At 41.0% G+C, this 8,958-nt stretch overlaps 1 pseudogene; it reads left to right on the top strand.

Annotated features, from left to right (window-relative positions):
- Nucleotides 1-229: 229 nt before the first annotated feature.
- On the top strand, nucleotides 230-7,655 carry LOC122913293 (annotated as a pseudogene).
- Nucleotides 7,656-8,958: the final 1,303 nt, after the last annotated feature.

Genomic DNA, 8,958 nt, shown 5'->3' with positions numbered 1-8,958 from the left:
TTATGGCAGAGAAATGCCAGGTACAAATCTTTACTAGATGATCTGTTCTCTGTTCCAGACTTTCAATAGCATCTACACTTTGATCTCTAAATATGTATCTTTAGCCCAGATCCTTCCCCTAAATGTATCCTGCCTCCTGGAAGTCTCCATTTGGATGTCACTTTCAACCAGACCTTGGTTCTTTTTCAGGAGGAATGACTCTAGAAATAGGTATAGATTTGGTGCATCCATGGAGGAGGTGAGTTCAAGGTCTTCCTACATTGCCATTAACAAGGCAACCCTTAAGGGTGAGGGGAGGGGTGATAGGGAGAGAGAGAGAGAGAGAGAGAAAGAGAAGGGAACACAGAGAATCAGAGTGAAAATCAGTTCCTGAGGTTTAACACTCAAATAAGAGAGTTCCAGAAAGTAAAATCAGAAAAAGCTGAGGAAGGATATAATTGGCTAATTCAGGGCACCAAAATTTCTAAGTTAAAATGACCCATCTCAGTACTCCTCTCAATGGATAATTAAAAAAAGAAAAAAAAAAAGATACCAAATCATGAAATTTTAGACTTCCAGGGATAAAGAGAAAATTGTTAACAGAGAGGAAAAAAATAACATTCAAAAAGATTAAGCAACAGAATGACTTCTTACCGCAATTCTCTGAAGAGGCCATGCCTGAAGATTTTTTTTAGTATAAAAATATTGACATTAAAAAAAATTGTCTTCGGGACACCTGGGTGGCTCAGTTGGTTAAGTAGCTGCCTTCAGCTCAGGTCATGATCCCAGCGTCCTGGGATCGAGTCCCACATCAGGCTCCTTGCTCGGCAGGGAGCCTGCTTCTCCCTCTGCCTCTGCCTGCCATTCTGTCTGCCTGTGCTCGCTCTCTCCCCGCTCTCTCTCTGATAAGTAAATAATTAAAAAAACAAAACAAAACAAAACAAAAAAACTGTCATCATTTGCAGATCCTATATTTGTTTGACCTAAAAAATCCATGACAGTTAACTGAAAAATCCAACCATCAGAACTAGTAAGATGGCTGGATATAATACATGAAAAATTAGTAGCAGTTCTACGTCTATCAGTCTCTCAAACTCCTCAGGTTTTAACCAAACTCATTTTTTCCCCACAACAGGGTATTTTGGATATTCACATTTCTGTGAATTTTATCATTACACTTTCAGTTACTCAGTCTACACACCTTAGGGTTATCCTTAAATTTTTCCTCCACATTCAAACAGCAACCTTATATTACAGATCAATCCCATATGATGTCTTCTGAGGATGTCCCCTCTGATAGCACCAATACAACACCCATATATTTTCTTTTTTTTTTATTTTTTATTTTTATTTTTTCCAATTTATTTATTTTCAGAAAAACAGTATTCATTATTTTTTCACCACACCCAGTGCTCCATGCAAGCCGTGCTTCTTTTTTTTTTTAAAGGTTTTTTTTTTTTAAAGATTTTATTTATTTATTTGACAGAGAGAGATCACAAGTAGGCAGAGAGGCAGGCAGAGAGAGAGAGGAGGAAGCAGGCTCCCTGCTGAGCAGAGAGCCTGATGCGGGACTTGATCCCAGGACCCTGAGATCATGACCTGAGCCGAAGGCAGCGGCTTAACCTACTGAGCCACCCAGGCGCCCCTTTTTTAAAGGTTTTAAAGGTTTTAGTTATTTATCAGAGAGAGAGGGAGAGAGAGCGAGCACAGGCAGACAGAGAGGCAGGCAGAGGCAGAGGGAGAAGCAGGCTCCCTGCCGAGCAAGGAGCCCGATGCGGTACTCGATCCCAGGACGCTGGGATCATGACCTGAGCTAAAGGCAGCTGCTTAACCAACTGAGCCACCCAGGCGTCCCTACACCCATATATTTTCATTTACTTCATTCAACACAAGTCCAACTCCCTTCCCCCCTGACTTTGCTTTACAGTAGAGGCTGGAAATATGGAAATACTCAAATTCTCAGCCTTGAAGCCAGGAGTGACCATTTCACATGGGTCAGGCCAGTGAGCCATTAGTCAGACATCCCTGGAAAGACTGCAGGGTTTTCAACAAAAACTAAGGAAGACCAACAGAATGGATAACATCTTTAAAGTGCTGGAAAAAACCAACCTATAATTATGTATCCAGTAAAAATATCCTTCAAAGAAGTGAAATAAAGGGGATTTCCTCAGGCTAAAGGAAAACAGCCTCAGATAGAAACACACGCTGTAGGAAGGAATGAAGAGTCTCAGAAAGAAAGAATATGTGAGAAATATAAAGGAACGTTCCTTACTTAGAAAAAAATAATGATAGTGTTTTATAAAATTTGTAATATATGCAGAAGGAGAACATATGACAATGTATAGGGGAAAAAAAGGCAAGAGTGGGGACAACTGGGTGCCTCAGATGGTTAAGCCTCTGCCTTCCGCTCAGGTCATGATCCCAGGGTCCTGGGATCCAGTCCTCCATGGGGCTCCCTGCTCAGCGGGGAGTCTGCTTTTCCCTCTGCCCCTCCCCCCTGCTTGTGCTTTCTCTCCCAAACAATAAATTAAAAAATTTTTTAAAAATGGAAAGAAGAAGCAAGAGGGTATTAAAAATGGAGATAAGTTTCCTGTATTGTTTAGAAAGTAGTAAAAGCACTAATTTAAAGAAGCTGCAGTAACAATTTAAAAAAAAATTTTTTTAAACATTTTTTAAAATTTATTTGAAAGATGGAGAGATCTCAAGTAGGCAGAGAGGCAGAAGCAGGCTCCCTGCTGAGCAGCAAGCCGGATGCAGGGCTCGATCACAGGACCCCGGGATCATAACGTGAGGTGAAGGCAGAAGCTTAACCCATTGAGCCACACAGGAGCTCTTGCAGCAACTGTTTTTAAGTAAGCATGCATACACTAATGTCCATGAAAAGATTACTAATGGAAAGATTACTCTAAGAATGTTTTTAAAGATAATACAGGAGAAAAATAGTTAAGACATTGATGAATCCAAAGAAGGCTAAACAGGAAGACTAAATCCAGTTTCTTGACTGAGGGTTTGTGGGACCCTAGACTGCCAAAAAGATATTGCATAGAAATTATGCTCGAGGCAGAAAAAAAATCATTGTGTTGTTTTTTTTTTTTTAAACTCTGCATACCATGCAATGCCAGTGCTCATAGGGATGAAGGAAGCTCTTTAGCAATTTGGTTAGTGATCTTTTAGCCGGTTTGGCGGTGCACAGTACAACCTCTTTTATTTGTCAAGCCCAGACTCCGTTCTGAAGTAAGAAAAGGAGTAACAGATAAGTCAGAAAGATAGGAGGGAGCCGGATTCTGTAGGGTCTTGTAGACCACTATAAAGACTTTGACTCTAAGATAGGAAATCACCAGTAGGTTTTGAACACAGGAGTATCCTGATTTGGCTTTATTTTATTTTATTTTTTAATTTAAAACCATTTTTTAAAAAAGTAGGCTCCATGCCCAGTGTGGAGCCCAAGGTAGGGCTTGAACTTACCACCTTGAGAATGAGACCTGAGCTGAGATCAAGAGTCAGATCCGTAACTGACTGAGCCGGCCAGGTGCCCTGACCTCTGTTTTAAAATAATAATTCTGAATGCTTTATTGAAAACAGGTAGTGGAAGTGCACAGGCTAAAGCAAAGAGGTTGGTCTGGACACAGTTGTATTAAACCAAGAAGATGATGAATCTTTATAACCAGGATGGACAGTGGAGACAGAATCTTGGTACATTTTGAAGTGACATCAACAGATTTTTTTCCTGATGGATCAGAGGGAGGGTGTTGGGAAATAAAAAAGTCTGACTACAAAAAGTCTGACCTGAGCCACTGGAAGAATGAACCCTCCATGTACAGATATGGGGAAGATGATGGGATAAGCATTTCTGAGACTAAGATCAAGAGATTGGTTTGAGAGATGTTATTTCTCTCTCGTTCTCTTCCCTTCTGGAAAGCTTTCTTGACTTACCTTTTTAAAGTCTATTCTATGAAGTCTTTAAATTGTTGATTGCCAGGAGATTTTCCCATTTTTTAAAAATTTATTTATTAGAGAGAGAGCATGCAAGTGTATGGGGGGAGGGAGAGAAGGAGGCGGGGGGGGTAGAGAGAGAGAGAGAGAGAGAGAGAATCTCTAGCAAACTTGCTGCTGAGTGCGGGGCTCCCTATGGTGCTCTATCTCATGACCCTGAGAGCATGATCTGAGCTGAAACGAAGAGTCAGATGCTTAACTGACTGCACTACCCAGGTGCCCCTCTGATATATTTTTTGAGTGTCCTTTTTCTAGAATTCCTACTCTTATTTCATGGATGAAATATTTTTTTCTCTCTGAAAACATTAGTTATAATATAAAAGTTTTTTTTTCCTGCCCCATGAGGTATTCCCCCTCTCCCCCACACCCCAGGTTCCTTTCTATCCAGGGTTTCATTTTTTTTTACAATTTTTATTCAAAGCTAGTAATTCTGCAAGATTCATTGTAGAAAACAGCATTATCTATCTGTCCCTATTCCTTTATCTCATTTTGCTACTTCCCCTCCCCCAGTCAAACACTCTCTGTTCTTTTAGCTGATATTTCTAAATACCATGCTTGCATTGCTACCTCTTGACTTTTCAGTTTCAGGCCCCATCCTTTTCACTGGCAAATGAGAATTTATCCCTCATTCCTCTCTGTGCTGCCATAAGCCTGCTCTGTTGTCATCCCTCCATGCTTCTGTTGTTATTAGGTAATTACTGAGTGGGAACACTATTATTCTCTGCCTGTTGCAATTATTTTTCTTTTCTTTTTTCTTTTTTTAAAGATGTTATTCTTAACTCATCTCTACACCCAATGTGGTGTTCGAACTCACAACCCTGAGACCAGGAGTTGCATGCTGTACTGACTGAGCCAGCCAGGTGCTCCTCCCCCTTTTCTTACTGATTTGTAGGAGTTCTTTATATAGCTAGGCTATTATTCCTCTGTTAGTTGTATGTGTTGCAAAAAGTCCTCATTCTGAGTCTGTCTTTTCACTTCTTTATATAGAACTTTATAGTGCTATTGTTATATAGAACTTTATAGTGCTATTGTTATATAGAACTTTAAATCCAATGTAATCACACATAGCAGTCTTTTCTTGATGGTTTGTGGTTTCCCCCCTCTTGTTAAAGGAAGTTACTGAGAGGTCATGAAACTATTTTCCTGTATTTCCTTCTAAAAATGTAAAATCTTGCTTTTCACATTCAGAACTGCAATTCACCTGCAAAATAAATTTTTCTGTATGATCTGAGGTAGGGATAAACTTTACATGATTTTCCATGTAGGTTATCAGCGATCCCAACATCATTTATTGAAAAGCTATTGTGGGATCTGATTGGCTGGGTCATGCTTATGGCAGCTGTAGCCAAGAGGGTGGTCAGAAAGCAGCTGTGGAGTCCAACAGACTTGCAAGTTGAAAACTTGAGATTTTTGCATCTTGTTCTGCTCCGCTTCTAAGGCATTGCACCTTCTCGGCCCCATTGCTGCCCCCGGAGCCCATTTGAAGGGCACAGTTGGGATGGAGTGTCTGAGCCTGGGGGATGGTGAAGCTGCCCCCTTGGTCTCCTCCAGTGGGTGCTTTGCCCCAGACCAGCCCTGTGACCTCTGTGAGGAAGGTGTTGCTCTGGGATTGGAAAGAGTGGGAGGAGACAAGAAACAAATGGGGACAAAAAGCAGCAGTGATTGGAATCCCGAGCAGCAAGAATCCATTGCTTCTGCTCTGGTTGGTGGTGGTACCATGACAGAAAGCCACGAGTTTGTCCCATGCCTTGTGAAGCAAAGGTGATTGGGGAAGACAGCGAGAAGATAGGATGAATATTTGATTAGCCCACAAGGACTGAAGTTCGGATCTCAAAGCGCCCTTGCTAATTATCCCCACAAAAATGGAGAGACTTGTTTTACGCTGGAAGATTTGATTTTACTGTCCCTTCTAAAAGGGGCATCAGGTCCAGATACAAAGACTTCAGTGGTGCACCTCTGACATCCCAAATGCGAAATTAAATTAACAATTCAGACTGGAACCTTGGGGCACGAAGCTGGTGGAAAAAAGATGCCTCTCTCCTTGAAAATGGTAGTTTGGAATGGCAAATTGGCAGGGGATTAGCTAACTTTAAAGAAGATGAGGGGTGTTAATGATGTTGACTCAGGAAAGGTTGGAAAGTCCAAAGGAAAGGGGAGACATTCTGAAAGGAATTCAAAGGAAGAAAACTAAAAAACAGCCTGCTGGAAGGATCTCCCAGATTCTGCTCAAAGCAATAGGAAAAGAGAATCTGAGTTTAATAAGGCAGATGCTGAAAGTGAACCTTGTACAGAAAGTCAGCTTGATTAAAAAAAAAAAAAGTTTTAGCTCCATTTCTGATGCTGGAGCAAACAACAAGTCCCTGGAGTAACCAATGGAGAAAAGTGACTGTTAAAAAAAAAAAAAGCAAAAAACCCCCAAGAAAACCAAAAACCTCCAAAAAACTCATTGAGTTCAGGATCAGATTTTTGTTTTGAACAAATAACTTCTGGCAGCATAAACAAATTCTGTTCAAGTGAAGAAACACAAGGAAAAGTGTGAGGAAACCTTTGCGGAAGCCAGGGAACTATAAACAAAAGTAGAAACCAGGGGAAGGAAGGAACATTTGCATCCTGACAGTTGAAAATGTGGCTCTGAAATGGACAACTCATAAACTGAGAAAGACTATTTCTCTGAAAATATGTCAAGAAGATACCGTTCCACAGACACAAATAGATAAAAGGAAAACAAGCCTATGTTTTCCCAGCGAATAGAACAGAAAAGCTCTTCAGCCATTCCCCGCCCCTCCCCACCCACCACAATGCAAAGCCTTTAAGAAGTGGACACCCCCTTGGTCACCTTTTAATTTTGTCCAAGAGACGCTTTTCCATGAGCCATGGAAGTTCTTCATTGCTACTGTAATTCTCAGTCAGGCAAAAGGACAAGGCCTTTGTTTTGAGAGTTTCTGGAGAAGTGTCCTTTGACTGAGGTAGCAGGAGCCCCAGATTAGAGAGATGGTCAGAAACTCTTAAACCTCTTTTTTTTTTTTTTTTGAAGATTTTATTTATTTATTTGACAGAGATCACAAGTAGGCAGAGAGGCAGGCAGAGAGAGAGAGAGAGAGGAGGAAGCAGGCTCCCTGCTGAGCAGAGAGTCCCATGCCGGACTTGATCCCAGGATCCTGAGATCATGACCTGAGCGGAATGCAGCGGCTCAACCCACTGAGCCACCCAGGCACCCAGAACCTCTTAAACCTCTTGGTCTCTATGATCTTCTTCTTCTTCTTCTTCTTCTTCTTTTTTTTAAAGATTGTATTTATTTACTTGACAGAGACACAGCGAGAGAGGGAACACAAGCAGGGGGAGTGGGAGGGGAAGAAGCAGGCTTCCCACTGAGCAGGGAGCCAGATGCGGGGCTTGATCCCAGGACCCTGGGATCATGACCTGGGCCGGAGGCAGACGCTTAACGACTGTGCCACCCAGGTGCCCTGCTCTTTGATCTTCGAGCACTGTCAAGTTCTCAGCTGAACATCTGACCAAGCAGTGGAGGTATCCGATTGAGCCTCGTGGGACTGGCAACTATGGCAATGACTCTTACTGAATTTTTTTGCATTAGTGAGTGGAAACAGGTGCATCCTGAAGACCATAAGCTAAATAAACATCATGAATGGCTTTGGGAAACTTGTGAAAAATTAATTCTGTCTTAAAAGTCTTTGAAGTTTTCAAACTCCTTTTTTATACATGACTTTGTACTTGATTTATAAGGGCCCCATTAAGTGCAACCCTGCTTCATAGGCATGTAGATTTTAATCAGTCCAGTTGGAAACATAATGTAGGTTTTTTTTGTTGTTATTGTTGTTAATACACACGCACACACACACACCCCTACATATATATTTAAATATTTTATTTATTTGACAGAGAAAGAGACCATACAGGAGAGAGGGAACGCAAACAGGGGGGTGGGAGAGGGAGATGCAGGCTTCCTGCTGAGCAGGGAGCTCAATCCAGGGTTCGATCTCAGGATTCTGGGATCACGACCTGAGCAGAAGGCAGATGCTTAATGCCTGAGCCACCCAGGTGCCCCTCAAATTTTTATTTAAATTCTAGTTAGCTAACATACAGTGTAATGTTGGTTTCAAGTGTAGAATTTAGTAATTCCTAACTTACATTTAACCCAGTGCTCATCACAAGTGTCCTTCTTAATACCCACACCCATCTAGCCCACTCTCTACCCACGTCCCCTCCAGAAACCTTGTTTGTTGTTTATAGTTGGGAGTCTTTTATGGTTTGAGTCCCTCTCTCTTTTTTTGTCTGCCTTCCCCCATGATTGTCTGTTTTACTTCTTAAATTCCACACACAAGTGGAATCATATGGTATTTGTCTTTGGCTGACTTTATTTTGCTTAACATTATACCCTCTGGCTCCATCCACATTGTTGCAAATGGCAGGATGTTCTTTTTGATGGCTGTGTAATATTCCATTGTATGTATTTATACACACCATGTCTTCTTTATCCATTCATTAACTGATGGACATTTGATCTCTTTCCATAATTTGCCTATTGTTGATAATGTAGCTATAAGCATTGAGGTGCATGTGCACTTTCAAATCAGTATTTTTGTATCCTTTTTAACTTTTTGAAGAATCTTCATACTGTTTTCCAGAGTGGCTGTACCAGTTTGCATTCGCACTGGCTGTATAAGCCGGTTCCCCTTTCTCTGCATCCTTGCCAACATCTGTTGTTTCCTGTGTTGTTAATTTTAGCCATTTTGACAGGTGTGAAGTGGTAGCTTATCATGGTTTTGGTTTGCATTTCCCTGATAATGACTGATGATTTTCTTAATGTGTGTAACCCTGATAGATCTTTGCTACTAATACTAAAATATATTTAGAGATTTAAGAAAAAAATAAATTATTTGACAGCAATCCAAAAAATGCAAATGACTTTTCCAATAATGAAACACGATTTGAAGTTTAGGAAAAAAAAAAAAAAGCTTCTGTTCTTCA

The sequence above is a fragment of the Neovison vison genome, chromosome 7 (genome assembly GCF_020171115.1).
Source record: "Neovison vison isolate M4711 chromosome 7, ASM_NN_V1, whole genome shotgun sequence".
Classification (NCBI taxonomy): Eukaryota; Metazoa; Chordata; class Mammalia; order Carnivora; family Mustelidae; genus Neogale; species Neogale vison.
This window is presented reverse-complemented; position numbering and strand designations above follow the sequence as displayed.